The sequence below is a fragment of the Eumetopias jubatus genome, unplaced genomic scaffold (assembly GCF_037043125.1).
Source record: "Eumetopias jubatus isolate StellerSeaLion01/CBP00866 unplaced genomic scaffold, mEumJub1_p1.0 scaffold_39, whole genome shotgun sequence".
NCBI classification, from domain to species: Eukaryota; Metazoa; Chordata; class Mammalia; order Carnivora; family Otariidae; genus Eumetopias; species Eumetopias jubatus.
In genome coordinates this window covers 542,179-556,621 of record NW_028274845.1, presented here as the reverse complement: position 1 = coordinate 556,621, position 14,443 = coordinate 542,179, and positions in this window count along the sequence as shown.

Sequence of the window (14,443 nt, the reverse complement as noted above, 5' to 3'; positions counted from 1 at the left end):
AGATGAAGATCTGAGTGGACATCAAGAGCTGGATGCATAACCAACTGAAACACCCAGGTGTCCCAGTGTTTTCAAAATTAACTCCAAGGGCAAAGTTCAAACCAGTTTGAGTCTACAGGGCCTGTTGCCACGGGTGCATGTCTCAACCTATTTAGGTGGTTGGATACAGAGAAGACAGGCTTCCTTGGAGCCCCCGCCCCAGGAACCTTGTGCCCCTCACGTGGGAGTACTTACCATCTACATCCAGACCCAAGAAAGTTTCCAGAGTATCAAATATGGATGAGGCACTTGTATACGGCCTCCAGGTGTCTGGTAGGCCATGGCCAACTGAAGAAGTCAAACAACATTCGTCCAGTGAGTCCTGTGGGACTTCATTCTCTTCTGCTACTGGCAGCTCCCTGGGGAACCTGGTGTTACAGGGAGGACAGGAGATGCAACGAGAAGGTTGAGTCAACACGGAGTCCCAGCTGGTTTTGGTGGGGGGGGGAGGGACTGGTCACAGGAAACCAATGGGAAGTCCCCATCAAGGGAGATGAACCATTCTGCCTCTATCTGGGGCCAGAGTGTGGCTGCACTGGGGATAGATTACGGAGGCGGGGAGGGAGCGAGAGCAGGAGGAGCTCAGAGCATGGACAGAATGGGAGCTTAAGGGAAGGAGCCTGAACCAGCCCTGTGCACAACAGTCACAACACATAGCACACTCAGAAAACAATAAAACCGGCATCAACACTTTTGCATACATTTTGTTGAAATTTACAGAAATCACCAAGACAACCCCAGATTGGCAGCATTGTAGATTCCTAGAAAGCTCGTATGTCCAAGGCCTACTTGTCTAAATACTGAGACATGAATTTTCGTTTTCCTAAACACTTCCCTTGCCATGAGTTCCTGCCAACATCATAATGAGAAACCAGCAACGACAGATGGGCATTTTGGATGGATCCAATACAAAGTGTCCCTGTGACTGCTTAGGATACCTGCATCAATGGACAAGAGGTTCCTGCTTTTGGGGGGGGATTAAGAAAGGGGCCTCTAGAAGTACCACAGTGAAACAGAGAACACTGCTAACGGAAGATTTTGTGGGTGGCTGAATGGGTAAAATAGGTACGTTTAGCACTTTCTAGATTTGCCTAGATCTGAGATCACGAGATGTCACCATTGAATTAAAGCCCATGATTCTTCAGAGTTACCTGGGGCATATCCGGTCTTGGTCTTCCTCCAAAAGATCATTATGATTTTCTACAAACAAATACAGACCGGTCCAGTCACATAAACAGAACATTTGTATGTTAAAATTAAGTATCCAATACAACTAGTGCATGGGCATAATTACCCTTAGTGGGGCAGCAGGATACTCTGAGAGAAATCCTCCTGGAGGCCTCAGGTAGTACCTTGGGATTGTGCCTTGGTTTGCTTTCCTATACCATTGGGCATGAGCTCCCTAATGTGATAGGGCCACATCTCTAGTGTCTGTGTACAGAGTGAAACATCTGTTTTACCACAGATTCTGGGGAACAGCTTACATGCATTCTAAAACCTTACTGCAACAATCTCTCATTCCCTTATAGTATAGTATGAGATGCTCTAGGTGTGAGGGTTTAAGGGAATTTAGACACAAAGACCAGGCTGATGGATGGAATCTGCAAACCCTCACAGCAAAAGGAATCTATTGTGTACAGTCCTTTGTGCTACACAGACATATGAGCCATGCATGGGGAGGGGCGATGCCCAGGCTCAGCTTTGCTTCGAGGAAAACATACAAGGAGGCTGATGGTAGAAGCGTTGATGTGCAATACTCCGACGATGACTCAGTGTAGACAGACAACACAGAGGATACAGACACTGGGGATCGGTGCAGTGAAAGCAGGGAAATGACAAATCCAAAGATACAGGTAAGGCTGACAACATCTTTGGACAGGCACAAAAATTCAAGGGATGTTTTTCGGGTCTACAAAGGAGAGCAGTGCAGATAAGGAGAGGCATTTAAAGGAAATCAGGAACAAAGACAGACACCTCTGCATATGCAGCTCAAGTGAGAGTGAGTTCGTCACATCTGCCTTGACTCCAATGTCCTAACTTCTGTCAGGAGCCGTAAGCATGGCCGGAGATGAGGAACAAACGGTAGGTCCCTGACTCACCTGATGTCTATGGTGAAAAGTCTATCCTGGGGCCTGACTCAGATCCCTATGTCTAGCGGGCTTCTACACAGCGATGACACATCTCAACGGAACCAGAGGTTGGATACCAAAAATAGTGGGGCAACTTGGGAGGCCAGTTGGAGGTTTATCACATTGATAGTGGAGGACTCACGAGCGGCTTCCAGAGGAGAACAGATGTCCAGATTTTGGAAAGAGTGAATGTCAGCCCTCCTAGAATTCCCGTGGGGGTCAGACAGGCCAGGAAATGCTGAGGAAATCATATAGCATTCATCCAGTGAGTCCCATGGGTTGTCCTGCTCTTCCACCACTGGCAGCTCCCTGCTGAACCTGGTAGGGTGGGGAGATCTGAACATTAAGACAAGAAAGGTGGACCTCCCACCATCCTAACGGTTTTGATGGGCAGCTGGGAATTACACTCATAACAAAGGGGCACACCAATTTTTGACAGGAACAACTCTGCTCCTGTTTCAGGCGGCAGTGTGGTGCTGTGGGGGCAGTAGATATAGAGAACGGAAGGTGCTCAGGGCAGTGGCCACAGAACTAAGCTTCTGAGCAACAACCTGAACTAGTGTGGAAAGGAAGTCATGACTCACAGCCTGCATGGATAATCCTAAAGGTGACTTCAACACATTTACGTAAATGTTGTCGATACTACCTTCACTGACCAAGTGAACGCGGGTGTTAAAAGGCATCTTCAAAATGGAGACATCTTGTGTCTTCAGTGTCTCTTTCTCTAACTACTGTGACAGGAGGTGTTCTTTTCCTATAATATATCCTCAATGTGGTAACACCAAAGAGTTAGAGGCAGATATGCCTCTCACTCTGGTTTTACCAAAAAGAGAAGAGGGGAATGCGGAGAATCCCTGTGAAGGATTAGTTCACAAAGTTCAACTGACTGCAGGTTATTGAAATGGAGGGGTCAATAAAAGGAACGTAACCGTGTTACAAGGTGAAGACATACATCAAAGTTAAAAGAGATACTTTGTAATTGGAGAATGGATGCAATAGATATGTTCGGCCATTTCTATTTTTTCCTCGAGATGTAATCCTTCAGTTTAACCACTGAAATAACAACCCATGATTCATCAGAGTTACCTGGGGCATGCCTGGTCCTGGTCTTCTTCCTCCTCATGGTGGAATTGATTTTCTGTAATTATATAGAGACAGGGCTGGTCATGAATGAGATCCTTCTCGGTACGTTAATAATCCAGAGTCTCATGTTACCCACACACTCAGATACGTTCCATGTGAGAACAGGTTCAGTCAGAAGAATATGTCAGGGTGCCTCCGATATTGTCATGTGATAACTGGCTTGATTTCCCGGCCTGAGCCATTTGGAAAAATTTATTCTATCTAGGAGATTAACATCACAGTCTTCCCTGTCGTCTGTGCAAGCACTTGAACTTCTCTCTTTGACACAGATTCTGGGGAGCCAGCCTCCCTGCATTCTAAAAGGATCGCTGCAGCATTCACCCTTCTCTCGTCAGATAGCCTGGTTGTTGAAGGCTCAGTGGAATTTGTACACTGAGACTGAACAGATGGAATGCAACTACAGACACTCAAATTCAAGTGAGTCTTTGGTGCTACTCAGAACATTGGCCTGATTCATGTGGTGGGAGAATGCCAAGGCACAGCTCTGCTTCTGGAAACACACAATCAAGCTATCAGTAGAGACACTTAGGGTGGGTTTTCAGACAACTGTTTAGGAAGACAAGCCAACCTAAAGGAAACAGAGAATGGGGCTAAGAACAGCAAAACCAGTTAACCCTGGACAAGAATGCCAAGTGACTGCGGCAGGCACAGATTCTTAACGGACCCACCTCCGAGATGAAACGTAGAGCTTATTAGAGGTGAAAAGAGACATTTCATCCACATTAGGCCTGACAGACAGGTTTTATGGTCGTGTTGCGGAGGTGAGTTGAGCTTGTCGTGCCTGCCTTGGCCCAACAACGAAGTGACAGAGAAATCAAGGTAACATGGGCATGCCCTGGGACTAAGAAGAGAGCAAATGTGCCTCGCCCACCTGATGTCTGTGCTTAAAACTCAATCCTAGAGCCCAGTTCAGATCAGTTTGTCTCTACAGGGCCTGCCCACAGGGATGACCTCTCTCGGCACAGCAGAGGTCTGGGGTACAAAGAACAGGAGATCTTTGTGGGTGTCCAGGTGGAGCTTGATCACCTGGACAATGGAGTACTCACTGGTCACTTCCAGAGAGGAACAGACTTCCAGTTCCTCGGGTAGGATGATGGTGGTGCTCCTGTAAGGCCAGTAGGAGTCAGACAGGTCGGGAAGAACTGAGTATGTCAAGTAGTGTTCATCCTGAGAGTCCCTTGAGATGTCCTGCTGTACCACCTCTACCAGCTGTCTGCTGAATCTGCAGGGTAGGGACAAGTGAAGATTAACCTAAGAGGGATCTGAAGTCATAAGTCCTGTCAGGCTTTGATGCAAGGCGGAAAGGAGTGGTCAAGAAAGTAAAGAGGGGAAGGACCCATTAAGAAGAGAAACGATTCTTGTTTTTGGGGGATACGTTGTGTTTCACACAGGGGCAGCTGTTCGAAAGGAAAGTAAGTGCTCATGCACGGGCCAAATACCAAGCTTCTGATGAAAGAGACTGAATTATCTCTGTGCCGTCCACTTATGACTCATACCACACGAGTCCCACAATGGTGGCCTTTCCCCTTCCATGCAAATGGCATTGAGTTCTGCATCTAGTGGCCAAGCACGGGCAGCTCTGGGGGCAGTGGACTGTCACAGAAATCTCATGCCAGGAAGCCCTCTTTCTCTCAACCTTGTGGCATCATAGAACATGTTTGTCTACTTGCTATGATATTTTAATGTTATGAACACTTGTCCACACGAAATCTAAAGACAGAGAGCAGATGTGCATGGCTCTCTAAAGCACACAAGAATGAGCAAGCACCGTGGTCCCTGTGACATATTTGTTCACCCGGGTCAGCGGACTGTAGCTTACTCAACTCGAGAAGTCATTAAGAAATGGGAAGCAATGCCAGTACAACGGTGAAGACAGAGAACATTGTGAAACTGGTAATTTGTCCTGGACCGCATGGATAATACCGTGCTCGTCAGCACTTTCTGCTTCTCCCCGGGTGCCACTTTTCAATCCCCAGCCCCCGAGTGTCCAGAATTACCTGGGGGCAGCCGGCTCTTGTCTTCCCAGACCCTCCTGATCAGTTCGGTCTTCTGCAAATAATGAAGAGAAAGAATTACGTTAAGCACATTCGCCTTCACAGATGCCCACTCCTATATCCTGCATAGCACAGGACAGACATATAAGCACAGCAATACCAGGCAACTGTGAGTGTAAACATCCAGGAGCGCTTAGGTAAGGCCTCGCGGGCAAAAATTGGGATGGTACTCTTGAGTCATTAAACCAATATCCCTGATAAAACAAGCCATCCTCATAGCATCCTAAATCTTGAGTCTAGGCAAACAAACCGATTCTGTTTCTCAGAGATCCTGGGGGAACTCCCTGGCTGCTTCCTAGACAGTTGCTGCAATATTGAGGCTTTTTCCATCTGAAATTCCAACAGGTGAATGGTTTAGAGGAATCAGCCATGCAGATTAAACCAATGAATGGATTCTACACGCCATCAAATCAGAACAATCTTGAAAGCTACAAAGAAACAGGGGACACTCATGGGGTAGGGAAGTTTCAGGACCCTGCATTGCTCCAGAGAAACATACACTGTCCCATAGCAGTGGTCCAGTTCGGGTTCTCAGCTGACTTGAGATGAGATAAGACAAATGAAGACATAGACGAAGTGAAGAGCGTGAACCAGGGGAGTGCCATCTCCAGAGATATAGAAAAGGCTGCCAACAGCCTTGGCAGGCATCGAAATTCAGGGGCATGTTTCATGAATGGAAATTAGAGCCCTGCAAGAGAGGACTCGAGCTGAATTCATAATTAGGAGGTCTGGCAGTGACCTCGTGTGCCTGGGCTGGAGAGGTGTATGAGTCTGGCAGGGTGTGAGGAACAAGGAATATGGACACCACCTGGGGGACCACGTGGAGTTATAGCCCCTTTGGAATGGGAGCATTCATAGGCCATATCCAGAGTAGACCCAAATTCAGGTTCATCAAACAGGAATTTGCCATCACGGTAAGACTGGCCGCTGTCACGCCTTTCTTGCACATTTGAAGGAGCCAAAACACATTCATCCACTGTGTCCTGTAGGAATTCCTTCTTTTCAACATCCTGGGGCTCCATGCTATGCCGGGGGAGACAACAATGATAGAAGATCAAACCAGGAGGATCAGACACCATGGCTTCCTAGCTGGTGTTGATGGGTGTGATAGCGAGTGGTCCCAGAAAGCAATGGGGCTGTCCCCTTGGAGGGAAAATACTATCCCCCTATATAAGGAGCAGAGTGCGGCCTCCGATATGAGGAGCAGTGGGAGACAGAGCAGGAGATATTCTGTGCACTGGCCTCATAACCAGGTGACGGAGGAGGTGACTAAAATATCCCTGTCATACTCATGTCATAATTATGACTCCCAACACACAGAGGTTATCAAAACAAGTGGCTTCAACCCTTCTGCATACATTGCACTGACTTGTACATGCAGTGTCCAAGGGACTAAATATCCTGAGGCCTTACTGCCTCTCAGACATTCTGACTCCAAGGAATATTTTCTCAATATTGTGATGGGACATGCATTTATTCTTCAATTTCCTCTCTTGCTATCCAAAATCCTCCAACATGATAATGTCAAACAGACGCAAAATTAATACGCATCTCACTTTGGTTTTAACCACACAGGAGAAAACAGCTGATTACCGGAATCCCTGGGTATGGTCAATTCATGTGTGTCCACTCTCTGTAGGTTATTCAACATGAAAGGGAGTAAGAAAGTGACACCTACACAACTACCACATGAAAATAGATGACATGGTTAAAGGGCATATTCTGCTATTGACTGAATGGATGGAATAGTTCTAGGCAGCACTTTCTCTCTATCCCTGGATGTGAGCCAGCGAGGTGAGTCGGGACCCGGACCGTGGGCGACAAGGAGAAGTGACAGAGAGGCTCAAGGGGGAAGACGGTAAGTAGGTCCCGTTCAAAGGCCCTTGTTGGGGCTGTGCATCCCCGAACACTCACTGAGCTCTTTCTCGAGGGCCTCTCCCTGGTGCCACCGAGCTGCTGCTTATGTCTCCGCCACGTGGGAACGGCGCCTCCCCAATTCTCAGGTAGTTCGGCGCCTGACAGAGGAGTCCCGGGTCACCCCAGGCCCCAGGAAGGGACACTGAGTGTGGGAGGGTAAGGAGGACACGACCCAGGGGAGGGTGGAAAAGCTCAGACGTCAGGAAATCCGAGCAGAGGCGGATTCTGATGAGCAGGAAGCTGGGAACGAGGCCCCAGGGATGAGGGGAGATGACGAACTAGACAGAGGATCAGAGGAGAGAGTGACATGTGCACTTTGTGTAAGAAAGTGGCCCCTTATTTGTTTAGAAAAGGGAAAAAACAGAAATAAGCCGGAGACCAGTATTTCTATTGTGAATGTGAGCGCCAAACAGAGAAGATGGGCTTGGAGATGCTGACGGAGAGAAAACCGGGCACAGGAGCCTTCCTGAGAAAGCCAGTGGAGATGGGGTCCGGGGAAGTGGGGCCAGTAGGAACCGCTCCACCCCCATGAATCATGCCCTGACACCATTTTCCAAGTGTGCAAGCACCACAGAGACCCCAAAATTAGACATGACAAATTCATAGATGTTATCAAGCAATTGTTGTTGAATCAGCCCCCCTAGAAACGACGTGGTTTCATGCTCCCAGCACTGAAGGAACGGAGATACCATCTGCACAGGTTCTGATGAGGGGACCGAGGGGACAATACGTAAGAAGATGACTAAGTTAAACAGCCAGGAAGTCGCAAGCCCAGGCCCTGGGACACAGCTGCCACTAAACACAGGCTCTTGCTCACCTCGCTGTATTGGAGCATCGTGGGGTTCGACCTCACCCCACTGCGGCCTCCAGCCATGAGCCGGTGATGACCAATGCGGGGACCAGAACGGCCTACTCCTGTCCCCACTCACCTTGGAAGGGCGGCCATTGGTTCCCAGGACCCAACTCGGCGTCCAGGCTCCCGAGGGTGCAGGAGAGGCCGAGCCTGGCTCTGTTGTCACCACAATCCAACTGCTGGTCCAACTGCAGTGGCAGAATATTGGCCACCTGGGTGCTTGGCTGTGTCCGTGCTCCTGAAGTCTGCACCTCTGCCCTTTGGAAAGTCCAGTTTCCGCTTGATGGCCCTTGGTGACAGGGAGCCTGCATCGGAGCTGAAGCAAGAAGACATCTCAATGGGCTCAATCCCCGGGCTCCTTAGCTGAGCACTCCCAGACCACCCATGTCTGATGTCCCCGTCTGCCTTTAAGACCACACTGTGAGCAAGCACAAAGGCACACATGATATGTATGAAGGAGATGTCACCATTATGTCCCAGCCTGGGGATGCTGGGATGGCAGGTTCCAAGCCAGCAAAGTCCCTGAGGTGAAAATACCCCCTTGACGCCACCGGGCCTTTGGATGGGCACATGAGTTCATGCCTATCATTCAGTTAGTAGTAACCTTGGTCCTACAGCCTAGGGAGAAGATCCTAGAGAGGCCTCAGGGCATGTGGAGAAGGAGTTGTCGGTTGTTTCCCCCTCAAGAAAACGAACAGGGAAACAAGTTCGACCTCCAGGCTTCAGGTACCACTAGAGAAGGGAGTTGCGAAGGGTACCTCTAGATGCTTTAGGTACCACTAGAGACGGGACCACGGACCAAGTTATGGGAACATTTCACAGCTCTGGAGCCTTTTGAGGTTTCTTATCTGCAATATCTGATTGCTTTCCCCCCACCCACACATCTGTATGCGATATATTCTATTGCCATTGGAGGAGGGGCTAACAGCTCTGAGTAACGTAGCAGCGGTCTGAGTCCCTTTGGAAACTTCCAGGCCAGAAGTACTACAGGATCAGACTTGTGGGTCTTCAGGGAGGGCATACAGCACCCAGTCCTCGCATCACACACCCCTCAGTGAGGTGTGGACCGCACTCCGTAATCAAACCCGCTCAGATTGCTACTGTGAAGGGAGTCCGTGTTCTCAGAAAGGGGGCTAACCAGAGACGTGCCACAGCCTCTCGCCAGAGCAGGTCAGCCTCAGCGGGGCCTGGCGGCTCCCTGCCATGATTCCTGGTCCCTTGTGTGCATCTCATTCTCCCTAATCTTTTCATCTGTCACTACAAACGATTCCATGAGTCTGTGACTGTTTAGCCTCCCTGGCAACGCCCTGTATCTCCTCTCACCGTGCGTTCTCCCACCTCCTTCTATCTGCTCTTTCCTGCCAGCGCTAGCAACGCCCCCAAGTCCTGTCCTCCCAAACGCCCACCGTGCTGGGGAGCGCTCAGTCCCCTCTCTGCTGCACACACTCTCCACTCCTCACCCTGCCTCTGGGGTCGCTTGGTCCTCTGGTCCCTCTCTGTCCTCCAGAATCACTTCTCCCCACGCCACACCAGGTGCCTCCCCAGCTCCCAGGGCTTCTGCCCCAAGCACGTCTCTCAGATGGGTAGGCCTTCCATCATTCCTCGAGGCACACTGTCACCAGTCATTGTTAAGCACAATTTAGGACATGTCATATGACTTTATGATACTTCCTACTGGGGGAAAGGCTAAATCATCTGCAATTAGCAAATCTGGTTGGAGAAGGAGTTGTCAAAACCAGGTTCCCCATTCTCAAATGATATCTTGAATGAAGGTCTAAGTGTGCTTAAAGTTATGACTCCTAATTTCCTCACGTTCTTTTATGGCTCTTTTCTCAACTACCAGGGTTCATTTAATCTACTCAAACAATGTGCTTTGCACATGCAGAAGAAAGGGAAAATATTTTATCAAACTCTGAAGGACCGTCCACTATTTTTAGTTTGGCTAGTGGGGAAAAGCCCTGGATGAAAGCTAAGGTTGGCACTTCCATGAGATTGGCCTGTTTCTACAAGGGTTCTCCCTGTGCAGGCAGGATGGGCCTGAGTAGCCCTCCTGCGGCCCTGTTGCTGGAATCACAGCCTATGCACACTGATCACACGCTGCCGTCAGAACCCCTACCCTGGACGGGCCGTGTATAATATAGACGCTGCATTCACTCATCTCAGCCCATCCACGTGGCTGAAAGTTGCCCCCAAAGTCCAGGGTGAATGGAAGGCCGTATCATACACACCTGCCTTCTGAGACATGTGTCTGAACCTTTCTCATCCCACTGCCCATGGGAACCCACACTTGGCCGTCAGCATCTCTGAGGGAATGTGCAGCCTTACAAGGGTGACAGGCAGCCAAGTGAGGAGCCTCCATGGGACCCCTTCTGAAAACAGAAAAGCCTGGGGACCTCTCAGCCCTGATTGCTTTGGGATGGAGAGCCTCTTTGAGACCTTGATCTCGCAGAGGGGCTGGACGAGCCGCTGGCTCTGTTTACACCACAGAGTGACACACAGGGTAGGGGTTGGCAGATGCATGGCTGAGTCACAGGGGTCTTTGGGACAGTCTTGCAACATTTTTGTTTACATTCACAACTGTTTCAAATAATTTGGTACAAAAGCAGAGATGAAAGTGTGAGCTCCATCCCCACCTACTCCCTGACAGGACTGAGTTGAGATCAATGGACAGCTTGATCTGGTGAGTCTGATGTCCCACTACCCACTGGCCAGAAGTCTTGGGCAAGTGACGTGACCTTGCTGAGGCTCAGCACCCTCAGCTGTCACAGGAGATGCCACATGGACTCGAGAGTGTCCCTGTGAAGACCCGATGCTTCCAGAGAAATAGAGGTGCTGCTGAGTGGGCACGGGAAGGGGCATGGTAGAGCACAAGAGTAAATAACTCTGTGTTTCATTTCTGCTTCCTGAATTGCTGTAACCCCTAGGAAGCCTTGGCTTCCTTACCCCTCGGAGAGGGATAGGAAACAGGGGAGAAAGTGGTCCTAGTGTGGAAAGGCTGTTACTGACCAAATAAGGTGAGGGACAAATCGTTTCACGGCCAATTTCACTATACAACATTGACACGGCAAGGAACATCTTATACTCCTTGCTGCTCCTTCAAAGTGATTTGATGAGCAAAGAAAGACTCCTAACGATGCCAATGCTTCTCCCAGAAGGGAAGGCCGAAAAATACCCTGAGTGGGAAGAAAGGGAAATTGGGTTTTAGCCTGCACTCCTGTGAGAGTGTGGCCCCAAAGGGGTCTGGCTCAGCAGGCAGCATTTTCTGAAGAATCTGGAGAGGGGAACAACTCTGCTTTGCTCCTGAATGAGGCCACACCCACGTCAGGTGCACGGGCCATTGATCATTGATAGGACATTATGCCACTGAGCAGACACTTGACTGAAAACATATCCACATGGGGGAAAAGTCACTGACGCTGCAGGAAGGGTAAAAAGCACGCCATCCGTGGAGGATGGAAAACCGGGGCTAGGGCTCTGGCTTCACTGAAACCATGGTGTACAGACAGGATTCGAGGCTGAGGATTTTCGATCTATATGCTCCAGAGGAACGTAGGCACCCCAGGAGCAAAAACTTTAAAATCAGCAACAAATGCTGATTTCCGATGCTACAAATATGGAGCTGACTGGAAACCTGTGTGGAGAGCCAGAGACTTTGCAGGAAGCACACAGGAAATAGAACTGGCAACAGAATTTCATGGGTAGCACAGAATTCTTCTTGCAAGAAATAAAAAGAGGTCTGTGACCCAGATGTCTCCAGGTGAGATAGTGGTGGCTGAGTTTTTGCCCTTTTCCCTCCATTTCTCCTCTCCAACCTGACTTGGTACCAACAGCCTGCACTTGTGAGGGGGCCGGGTGACAGAGGGTAGTCTGAGACAGAAGGAAAGGAAATTTGTCTGATTCAAAACACACTTTTTTTTTTTTTTTGAAGTAGGCTCCACAACCAGTGTGGAGCTTAACCTGGGGCTTGAACTCACAACCCTGAGATGAAGATCTGAGTGGACATCAAGAGCTGGATGCATAACCAACTGAAACACCCAGGTGTCCCAGTGTTTTCAAAATTAACTCCAAGGGCAAAGTTCAAACCAGTTTGAGTCTACAGGGCCTGTTGCCACGGGTGCATGTCTCAGCCTATTTAGGTTGTTGGATACAGAGAAGACAGGCTTCCTTGGAGCCCCCGCCCCAGGAACCTTGTGCCCCTCACGTGGGAGTACTTACCATCTACATCCAGACCCAAGAAAGTTTCCAGAGTATCAAATATGGATGAGGCACTTGTATACGGCCTCCAGGTGTCTGGCAGGTCATGGCCAACTGAAGAAGTCAAACAACATTCGTCCAGTGAGTCCTGTGGGACTTCATTCTCTTCTGCTACTGGCAGCTCCCTGGGGAACCTGGTGTTACAGGGAGGACAGGAGATGCAACGAGAAGGTTGAGTCAACACGGAGTCCCAGCTGGTTTTGGTGGCAGGGAGGAGGGACTGGTCACAGGAAACCAATGGGAAGTCCCCATCAAGGGAGATGAACCATTCTGCCTCTATCTGGGGCCAGAGTGTGGCTGCACTGGGGAGAGATCACGGAGGCGGGGAGGGAGCGAGAGCAGGAGGTGCTCAGAGCATGGACAGAATGGGAGCTTAAGGGAAGGAGCCTGAACCAGCCCTGTGCACAACAGTCACAACACATAGCACACTCAGAAAACAATAAAACCGGCATCAACACTTTTGCATACATTTTGTTGAAATTTACAGAAATCACCAAGACAACCCCAGATTGGCAGCATTGTAGATTCCTAGAAAGCTCGTATGTCCAAGGCCTACTTGTCTAAATACTGAGACATGAATTTTCGTTTTCCTAAACACTTCCCTTGCCATGAGTTCCTGCCAACATCATAATGCGAAACCAGCAGCGACAGATGGGCATTTTGGATGGATCCAATACAAAGTGTCCCTGTGACTGCTTAGGATACCTGCATCAATGGACAAGAGGTTCCTGCTTTTGGGGGGGATTAAGAAAGGGGCCTCTAGAAGTACCACAGTGAAACAGAGAACACTGCTAACGGAAGATTTTGTGGGTGGCTGAATGGGTAAAATAGGTACGTTTAGCACTTTCTAGATTTGCCTAGATCTGAGATCACGAGATGTCACCATTGAATTAAAGCCCATGATTCTTCAGAGTTACCTGGGGCATATCCGGTCATGGTCTTCCTCCAAAAGATCATTATGATTTTCTACAAACAAATACAGACCGGTCCAGTCACATAAACAGAACATTTGTACGTTAAAATTAAGTATCCAATACAACTAGTGCATGGGCATAATTACCCTTAGTGGGGCAGCAGGATACTCTGAGAGAAATCCTCCTGGAGGCCTCAGGTAGTACCTTGGGATTGTGCCTTGGTTTGCTTTCCTATACCATTGGGCATGAGCTCCCTAATGTGATAGGGCCACATCTCAAGTGTCTGTGTACAGAGTGAAACATCTGTTTTACCACAGATTCTGGGGAACAGCTTACATGCATTCTAAAACCTTACTGCAACAATCTCTCATTCCCTTATAATATAGTATGAGATGCTCTAGGTGTGAGGGTTTAAGGGAATTTAGACACAAAGACCAGGCTGATGGATGGAATCTGCAAACCCTCACAGCAAAAGGAATCTATTGTGTACAGTCCTTTGTGCTACACAGACATATGAGCCATGCATGGGGAGGGGCGATGCCCAGGCTCAGCTTTGCTTCGAGGAAAACATACAAGGAGGCTGATGGTAGAAGCGTTGACGTGCAATACTCCGACGATGACTCAGTGTAGACAGACAACACAGAGGATATAGACACTGGGGATCGGTGCAGTGAAAGCAGGGAAATGACAAATCCAAAGATACAGGTAAGGCTGACAACATCTTTGGACAGGCACAAAAATTCAAGGGATGTTTTTCGGGTCTACAAAGGAGAGCAGTGCAGATAAGGAGAGGCATTTAAAGGAAATCAGGAACAAAGACAGACACCTCTGCATATGCAGCTCAAGTGAGAGTGAGTTCGTCACATCTGCCTTGACTCCAATGTCCTAACTTCTGTCAGGAGCCGTAAGCATGGCTGGAGATGAGGAACAAACGGTAGGTCCCTGACTCACCTGATGTCTATGGTGAAAAGTCTATCCTGGGGCCTGACTCAGATCCCTATGTCTAGCGGGCTTCTACACAGCGATGACACATCTCAACGGAACCAGAGGTTGGATACCAAAAATAGTGGGGCAACTTGGGAGGCCAGTTGGAGGTTTATCACATTGACAGTGGAGGACTCACGAGCGGCTTCCAGAGGA